This window comes from Camelus ferus, chromosome 36, assembly GCF_009834535.1.
Source record: "Camelus ferus isolate YT-003-E chromosome 36, BCGSAC_Cfer_1.0, whole genome shotgun sequence".
In the NCBI taxonomy this organism is placed as follows: domain Eukaryota; kingdom Metazoa; phylum Chordata; class Mammalia; order Artiodactyla; family Camelidae; genus Camelus; species Camelus ferus.
In genome coordinates this window covers 24841208-24851457 of record NC_045731.1, presented here as the reverse complement: position 1 = coordinate 24851457, position 10250 = coordinate 24841208, and positions in this window count along the sequence as shown.

Sequence of the window (10250 nt, the reverse complement as noted above, 5' to 3'; positions counted from 1 at the left end):
GAGGTCCAAAGTGATCCCTGTTAAGGGAAAGTCGGCTAAATACCTCCACACTCCATGAGGAGTCACTCGCTGCTACTTGGCTTTCCAGCCAAACAGCAATATTTCCCTGGCAGCCTGTCTTATGAAACTCAGGGAATAAAACTGAAGGACTAATTGGTGATCTGAAACCCTGCAGACAGAAGACGTTACCGACCCACACTCAGCAATCCGCAACACAGCTGACAGTGTGATGGAGTTGGGGAGACACACAACTCGCATCTACCTGTGTCACAGGTGTTCCCTTTTAGGGGTAAGTCCTCTAATTACGTCCCCTCTCTATGGGGAGACACTAGATGCTACTTGGCTTTCCAGCCAAACTCCCGCATTTTCATGTCAGCCTGCTCTAGAAAACACTCAAGCAACACACAGGATTGGATTCTAGGAGATCCCAGGTTCTGCTGAGAGAAGTTGGAACTTCCCAACACTCAGCAAACCGAAACACGTCTGAGTGTGTGGGTATGTGGGGTGCTGCACACCACGCAGCTATCTGTGGTCACAGGTGTTTCCTGTTAGGAGAAATTCAGCTAAATACCACCCCTGTACATGGGGAAGCTCTTGCTGCTACTTGGATTTGTAGCACACCCCCGAATTTCCCTGGCAGCCCGCCCTAAGAAACAATCATGGAAGAACGCTAAGTTGTTAAAGGAGGTCAAATGCGCTGCTGACAGAAGACGGAACACCCAACAATCAGCATTCTGAAATGCAGCTTAGTGTGTGGAGGAGTTTTGGATCCGACCTCACGCAGCTATCTGGTGTCACATTGTTCCCTCTTTGGGGGAAGTCTGCTAATTACCTCTCCAGTCCATGGGGAATCTCTCACTGCTACTTGGTTTAGCAGCACATTTCCTGCACTTGCCTGGCAGTCTGCCAAAAGAAACAATCATGGAAGACAAACGAATGGCTTCTAATGGATCCCAGGCGCTGCTGTCAGAAGACGGAACGTCCATACGCTCAGCTTTCCGAAACAGGCCTTAGGTGGTTGGGGATGTGGGGAGCCGCCCTCCACGCAGCTAACTGGGTTCCCTGATAGGGGTAGTCTGCTAAGTATCTCCCTGTCCATGGGATGGCACTCGTTACTACATGGCTTTTCTGCCCATCCACCACCTTACCCTGGCACTCCGTCCAAGGCAAAATTCAAGGAACTCACGCGAAGAGCTTCAAGGGGATCGCAGTCACTGCAGAAATAAGAAGGAACATCCCCATACTCAGAATTCCGGAACAAGTCTGAGTGTGAGTTGGATGTGGGTAGCAGCCCTCCACGCAGCAACCTGGGGGAACAGGTATCCCTTGATGGGGGAAGATCTCTAAATACCTCCCCTGTTCATGGGGAGGCACTCACTGCTTATTGGCTTTGCTGTAAAACCCCGCATTTCTCAGGCAGTCTGCCATAGGAAACACTCAGTGAATGCCCTCGAATGGATTCTAGGAGATCAAAGGCATTCCAGACAGAGGACAGAATCTCCCCACCCTCAGCATTTGGGAACATGGCTGAGAGTGTGTGGTAAGGGACGAGGTGCCCTACACGTAGCTACATGAGGTCAGAGGTGTTCCCTGGTAGGAGGATAACTCTAATAAAATCCCCTTTCCATGGGGAGACAATCACTGCTAGTTGGCTTTCCAGCCCAACCCCCACACTTCCCTGGCAGCCCTACCAAGCATACAACCAGGGAAGTCTCGAAAAGGGGTTCTAGGGATCCCAGGAGCTGCTTATAGAAGACGGAACCTCCCCACACTCAGCATTCTGGAAAACATTTCAGTGAATGCAGGAGACGGGGTGTCAACCACCATGCAACATCATGGGGTCAAAGTTGTTTCCTGGAAGGGGAAAGTCCGTTATTTACCTCCCCTCTCTATGAGGTGGCACTCGCTACTATTTGGCGTTCTAGTCAAACCCCAGACGTTCCTTTGCAGCCTTCCATAATAAACACTCAGGGAAGGAATGGGAAATGCTTCTAGGAGATTCCATTCCTTGATTTCAGAAGACGGGACCTCCCCACAATAGCATTTCTGACCATGGCTGAGTACTGTGGGAGGTGGGGAACCACACTATATGCAGCAAACTGGGTTCACAGGCGTTTCCTGTTTGGAGGAATTTTGCTTACTACCTCCAAGTGCATGGGAGGCATGCGATGCTACTTAGATTTCCAGCACAACCCCCTACTTTCCATGGAAGACCGGCCGAGGAAACTCTCAGTGAAGGAATGCAGTAGGCTTCTAGGTTATCCTGGGTTCTGCTGACAAAAGACGGTACCTCAGAATCTCAGCAATCCAGAACAAGAATGAGTGTGTGGGGAAGGAGGGGAGCAGACCCCCACGCAGCTATGTGATATCACAGGTGTTTCCTGTAAGTGGAAATTCAGCTAATTACTTCCCAAATCCATTGGGAGGCACTAGTTTCTACTTGGCTTTCTAGGAAATCCCCTTTCTTTTCCTGTCAGCTCACCATAGGATACACTCAGGCAAGTCACGTGAAAGGATTCATCGAGGTCCCGGTTTCTGCTGAAAGAAGAAAGAAACCCCCACACTCAGCATTCAGAAACATGGATGATTGTGTGGGGGAGGAGGTGAGCCACACTTACACAGTTATCCGGCTTCACATTTGTTCCCTTTTTGGGGGATGTCTGCTAAATACCTCCCCAGTCCATGGGGAGACACTGTCTGCTAATTGGGTTTTCAGACAAGACCAGCATTTCCCTGGCATCCCACTGACAAAACACTCTGGGAAGTCAAGAGAAGAGCTACTACAGTATCCGAGGTACTGCTGAAAGAAGAAGAAACCTACATACACTAAGCATTCCGGAAAAAGCCTGAGGGTGTGTGGGATTTGGATAGCCCCCTACTATGCAGCAACCCTGGGCCCCAAGTGTTCCTCTTAGAGGGAAATCAGCTAAAACTCTCCACAGTTCATGGGAACGCATTCGCTGCTATTTCACTCTCCAGCCCAACACCCTCTTTTCCGTGGCAGGCAACCCTAACAGTCCAGCAAACAGAGGGGAACAACTTCTAGGGATTTAAGTCGCTGATGACAGAAGACCGAACCTCAACACACAGAGCATTCTAGAACACGCCTGAGTGTGTTTGTCAGGTGGGGAGCCATATTCCTGGCAGCTGCATTTGGTCACAAGTGCTCCTTGTTAGGGGAAATTCCACTAAAACCTCCACAGTCCATGGGAAGGCACTCACTGTTCCTTGGTTTTAAGGCACAACCACCACCTTTACTGGAAGCCGGCTTAGGAAACACTCAGGGAAATCGCATGAAGGACAAATTGCAGATCTCAGACCCTGCTGAGAGAAGACGAAACCTTCCCACACGGCATTCCATAACACGTCTGAGTGTGTGTTTGATGTGGGGAGCCGCCCACCATGCAGCTACCTGATGTCACAGGTGTTCCATGTTTCAGGGAATTCCGCTAAATACCTCCTCTGTCCATGTGGAAGAACTCGCTGCTACTTGGATTTCCAGCACATCCAGCAAATTTCCCTGGGACCCCCGTGATTGGAAACACTCATAGAAGACACATGAAAGGCTTCTAGTGGATCCCAGGCACTTCTGATAGATGAAGGAATGTTCCCAAAGTCAGAATTCTGGAAAAAGACTGAGAGAGTTTGGGAGGTGTGGAGCCGCCTCCAAGCAGCTACGTGGGGTCACAGGTTTTCGCTTTTAGGGGGAAGTCCGCTAATTAGTTCCCCTGTACAGGGGAGGCACTTGCTGATACTTGGGTTTCCTGTCCAACACCCTCATTTCCCTGGCAGTCCACCTGAGGAAACACTCATGGAAGACATGCGAAGGGCTTCTAGGGGATCCCAGGCATTGCAAAAAGAACACGGATCATCCCCATACTCAGAATTCTGGAACAAGTCTGAGTGTGAAGTATATGTGGGTAGCAATCCTCCACGCAGCAACATGGGGGCACAGGTATCCCTTGATGGGGGAAGTTATCTAATTTCCTTCCCTGTTCATTGGGAGGCACTCACTGATTCTTGGCTTTGCTGTCCAACCCCGCATTTCCCAGGCAGTCTGCCTCAGGAAACACTCAGTGAATGCCCTCGAATGGATTCTAGGAGATCAAAGGCGTTCCAGAGAGAGGACGGAATCTCCCCACCCTCAGCATTTGGGAACATGGCTGAGTGTGTGTGGTAATGGGCGAGGTGCCCTACACGAAGCTACAGGAGGTCACAGGTGTTCCCTGGTAGGAGGGTTATTCTAATAACACCCCCTTTCCATGGGGAAACACTCTCTGCTAGTTGGCTTTCCGGCCCAACTTCTACACTTCCGTGGCAGCCCTCCCAAGTATACAATCAGGGAAGTCTAGCAAAGGGCTTCTAAGAGATCCCAGGAGCTGCTGATAGAAGATGGAACCTACCACACTCAGCATTCTGGAAAACATTTGAGTGAATGGAGGAGGTGGTGTGTCAAACACCACACAGCTACCTGGGGTCAAAGTTTTTTCCTGGTAGGGGGAAGTCCATTAATTACCTCCCCTGTCTATGAGGTGGCACTCACTTATACTTGGCGTTCAAGTACAACAACCGGCTTTCCTTTGCAGCCCTCCCTAGTAAACACTAAGGGAAGGCATGTGAAGTGCTTCTAGGAGATTCCATGCCCTGCTTCCAGAAGACGGGTCCTCCCCACACTAGCATTCCTGATCAATGCTGAGTATTGTGGGAGGTGGGCAACCTCACTATATGCAGCAAACTGTTTTCAGAGGCATTTCCTTGTTGGAGGAATAATGCTTACTACCTCCCAGTGCGTGGGAGGCACTCACTGCCTCTTAGCTTTCCACCCCAGCCCCCGCCTTTCCATGTCAGACCGACTGAGGAAACACTCAGGGAAGGCATGCCGAGGGCTTCTATGTTCTCCTGGGTTCTGCTGACAAAAGACGGTACCTCCCCAACTCAGCATTCCAGAAGAAAAATGAGTGTGTGGGGAAGGAGTGGAGTTGCCCAACACGCAGCTATATGATATTACAGGTGATTCCTTGTAGGGGAAATTCCTCTAATTACTTCCTCTGTCCATTGGTTGGCAGTCATTTCTCTTTGTCTTTAGAGGAAAACCCCCTCCTTTTCCTTTCAGCCCAACTAAGGAAACACTCAGTGAAAAATCGTGAAAGGATTCATCGAGATCCCGGGCTTCGCTGACAGAATACAGAAACCCCCACATTCAGCATTCAGAATCATGGATGATTTTGTGGTGTAGGTGGGGAGCCGCACATACACAGTTACCGGGTGTCACAGTTGTTCCATTTTTGGGGGGATGTCTGCTAATTACCTCCCCAGTCAATGGGGAGACACTCTCTGCTACTTGGGTTTCCAGACAAGACCAGCATTTCCCTGGCATTATGCTGAAGAAACACTCTGGTAAGTCAGGCGAAGGGCTACAACAGTATCTGAGGCACTGTTAACAGAAAATGGAACCTACATACACTAAGCATTCTGGAAACTCCTGAGGTTGTGGGAGATATGGGCAGCCGCACTCTCAACAATTACCATGGGTCACAAGTGTTCCTGTTATAGGGAAATCAGCTAAATCTCTCCAATGTTCATGGGAACACACTCGCTGCTAATTCGCTCTCCAGCCCAACCCCCTCTTTTCCTTGTTAGGCAGACCTAACAGCCTAGCAAACACATGGGAAGAACTTGAAGGTATTTAAGATGATGCTGAAATAAGACCAAACCTCCCCAAACACAGCATTCTGGAACATGCCTGAGTGTGTCTGTTAGGTGGGGAGACACATTCCTGGCAGCTGCCTTTGGTCCCAAGTGTTCCTTGTTTGGGGAAATTCCACTTAAACGTCCACAGTCCATGGGAAGGCACTCGCTGTTCCTTGGCTTTAAGGCACAACCACCAACTTTCACTGGCAGCCCGGCCTATGAAACACTCAGGGAAATCAAATGAAGGTCCAATTGGAGATCTCAGACTCTACTGTGGGAAGACGGAACCTCCCCACACAGCATTCCAGAACACGTCTGAGTCTGTGGTTGACGTGGGGAGCCGCCCACCACGCAGGTATCAGATATCACTAGTGTTCCATGTTTCAGGGAAGTCTGCTAAATACCTCCCCTCTCCATGGGGAGGAACTCTCTGCTAATTGGATTTCCAGCAACTCGCGCACATTTCCCTGCGACCCCGTGCTTGGAAACACTCATGAAAAACACGTGAAGGGCTTCTAGGGGATCCCAGGCCCTTCTGATAGAAGGAACTTCCTCAAACTCAGAATTCTGGAACAAGTCTGAGAGTGTTGGGGAGGTGTGGAGCAACCTCCACGCAAATATGTGGGGTCACAGGTCTTCCCTGTTAGGGGGAAGTGTGCTAATTTCTTCCCCTCTACAGGGGAGGCGCTTGTGCTACTTGTGTTTCCAGGCCAACCCCCGAGTTTCCCTGGCAGTCCACCTGAGGAAACAGTCAATGAAGACACGTGAAGGGATTCTAGGGGATACCAGGCCCTTCTGGTAGAAGAAGGAACCTCCCAAACTCAGCATTATGGAACACATGTAAGAGAGTTGGGCAGGTGTGTAACCGGCTTCACAAAGCTACTTGGGGTCACAGGACTTCAATGTTAGGGGAACTCCACTAATTACCATCCCTGTACCTGGGGAGGCACCTGCTTCTACTTGGGTTTGCAGCACAACCCCCACCTTTCCAAGGCAGCCCACCTTAGGAAACACCCAGGGAACACACAGGAAGGGCTTCTAGGAGATCCCAGGTGCTGCTGAAAGAAGATGGTACCTCTCCACAATCAGCATTGCAAAACAAAGATGAATGTGCGTGATATTTGGGGAGCAGCAATCCACGAAGCTACCTAGGGATACAGCAGTTCACTTTTACAGAGAGTTCTGTTTAATCGCTCCCCTGTTCATGGGTAGGCACTCGCTGATACTCGTATTTCCAGAAAAACCCACACCTTTCCTAGCAACCTGCACTAGACACCCTCAGTGAACACACGCGAAGCTTGCAGGATATCCCCATTGCTGCAGAAAGAAGACTGAACTTCCCCACACTCATCATTCCGGAATACACTTGAGTGTGTGGGTTATGAGGTGAGCCACCCTCCATTCAGCTACCTGCGGTCCCAAGTGTTCCCTGTTAAGGGAAATTCTGCTAAATACCTCCATACACCATGGGGAGTCACTCGCTGCTACTTGGCTCTACAGCCAAAACACAATGTTTCCCTCGCAGACTATCTTACGAAACTCAGGGAATAAACTTGAAGGACTAATTGGAGATCTCAAACCCTGCAGAAAGAAGACGTTACCGACCCAAACGCAGCAATCCACAACATGGCTGACAATGTGGTGGTGTTGGGGAGACAATCAACTCGCATCTACCTGGGGTCACAGGTGATCCATTTTAGGGGTAAGTCCTATAATAACTTCCCCTATCTATGGGGAGACACTCGATGCTAGTTGGCTTTCCAGCCAAACACCTGAACTTCCCTGGCAGCAATCTCAAAGATACAATCAAGGATGTCTTGCAAAGGACATCTAGGAGATCCCAGGATCTGCTGATAGAAGATGGAACCTCCCCACACTCAGCATTCTGGAAAACATTTGAGTGAATGGAGGAGGTGGGAAGTCAATCACCACACAGCTACCTTGGGTCAAAGTTTTTACCTGGTAGGGGGAAGTCCTTTAATTACCTCCTCTGTCTGTGAGGTGGCACTCTCACCTAAATGGCATTCTAGTCCAACCCCCAACTTTCCTTTGCAGCCCTCCCTAGTAAACACTCAGGGGAGGCATGTGAAGTGCTTGTAGGAGACTCCATGCCCTGCTATAAGAAGACGGGACCTCCACAGAGTAGCATTCCTGAACACGGCTGAGTATTGTGGGAGGTGGGGAACAGAACTATACGCAGCAAGCTGGTTTCACAGGCGTTTCTTGGTTGGAGGAATTCCACTTACTACTTCCAAGTTCATGGGAGGCACTCACTGCTTCTTAGATTTCCAGCCCAACCCCCGCCTTTCCATGGCAGACAGACCCAGGAAACACTCAGGGAAGGCATGCAGAGGGCTTTTAGTTTATCCTGGGTTCTGCTGACAAAAGACGTTACCTCCCCAACTCAGCATTCCAGAACAAGAGTGAGTGTGTGGGGAAGGAGGGGAGCCGCCTTCCACGCAGATATGTGATATCACAGGTGTTTCCTTTTAAGGGAAATTCCGCTAGTTACTTCCCATGTCCATTGGGAGACACTCGCTGCTACTTGGCTCTCTAGGAAATCCCCCCCCCCTTTTTTCCTGGCAGCCCAACCAAGGAAACACTCAGGGAAGACACGTGAAAGGATTCATCGAGATCCCGGGCTCTGCTGACAGAAGACAGAAACCCCCACACTCAGCATTCAGAAACATGGATGATAAATTTGTGGAGGTGGGTATCCACACATACACAATTACCTGGTGTCATAGTTGTTCCCTTTTTGGGGTATGTACCCTAATTACCTCCCCAGTCATTGGGGAGACACTCTCTGCTACTTGGGTTTCCAGACATGACAAGCATTTCCCTGGCATCCTGCTGAAGAAACTCTCTGGGAAGACAAGCAATGGGCTACTACAGTATCCGAGGCACTGCTGAAAGAAAACAGAACCTACATACACTAAGCTTTCCGGAAAATGATTGTTGGTTTGGGGGATGTGGGCAGCTGCACTCTACACATCTAACCTGGGACACAGGTGTTCCTGTTAGGTGGAAATTAAATAGATATCTCCACAGTTAATGGGAATGCACTCACTGATATTTCACTCTCCAGCCCAACCCTTTCTTTTCCTTCACAGACTGCCCTCACACCTCAGCAAACACATGCAAAGAAATTCTAGGGATCACAGGCGCTGCTGATAGAAGATCCTCCCCACAAACAGCATTCTGGAACATGCCTGAGTGTGTCTGTTAGGTGCGGAGCCACATTCCTGGCAGCTGACTTTGGTCACACGTGTTCCTTGTTAGGGGAAATTCCACTATAACCTCCACTCTCCATGGGAAGGCACTCGCTGTTCCTTGGATTTAAGGCACAACAGCCGCATTTCACTGGCATCCCGGCTTAGGAAACTCTCAGGGAAAACACATGAAGGGCCAATTGGAGATCTCAGACCCTACTGAGAGAAGACGGACCTCCCCACACAGCATTCCAGAACACGTCAGTGTGTGTGGGTGATGTGGAGAGCCGCCCACTATGCAGCAACCTGATGTCACAGGTGTTCCATGTTTCAGAGAATTCTGCTAAATTCCTCCCCTGTTCATGGGGAGGTACTCGCTGCTACTTGGTTTTCCAGCAACTCCCGCATCTTTCTCTGCGACCCTGTGCTTGGAAACACTCATGGAAGACACGTGAAAGGTTTCTAGAGTATCCCAGGCCCTTCTGATAGAAGAAGGAACGTCCCCAAACTCAGAATTCTGGAACAAGTATGAGAGTGTTGGGGAGGTGTGGAGCCGCCTCAATGCAGCTACGTGGGGTCAAAGGTCTTTCCTGATAGGGGGAAGTCCGCTAATTAATTCCCCTGTTCAGGGGAGGCACTTGCTGCTACTTGGGTTTCCAGGGCAACCCCTGCCTTTCCCTGGCAGCCACTTGAGGAAACACTCAGGGAAGAAATGAGAAGGGCTTCAAGGCAATCAAAGGCCCTTCTGATAGAATAAGGAACCTCCCAATCTCAGCATTCTGGAACAGGTCAAAGAGTGTTGTGGATGTGTGGAACAGGCTCCTCAGAGCTACGTTTTGTCACATATCTTCCCTTTTAGGGGAAGTCTGCTCATCAACTACCCTCTACCTGGGGAGGCACTTGCTGCTACTTGGGTTTCCAGCCTAACCCCCATCTTTCAAGGCAGCCCACTTTAGGAAACACACAGGGAACAAAGTTGAAGGACTTCTAGGAGATTCCACGTGCTGCTGACAGAAGATGGTACATCCCCAAATTCAGCATTGCAAAACACAAGTGAGTTTATGGGTTATTTGGGGAGCCACACTCCACGAAGTACCTAAGGACAAAACTGTTCCCTTTTACAGGGAGTTCTGCTTAATCGCTCCCGTGTTCCTGGGTAGGCACTCGCTGAAACTTCTATTTCCAGAACAACCCCCACCTTTCCTTGAAACCTGCATTAGACACACTCAGTGAACACAAGCGTATAGCTTCTAGGATATCCCAGTCTCTGCTGAAAGAAGACCTAACCTCCCCACACTCAGCATTCTGGAATACGCTTGAGTGTGTGGGTTATGATATGAGCCACAC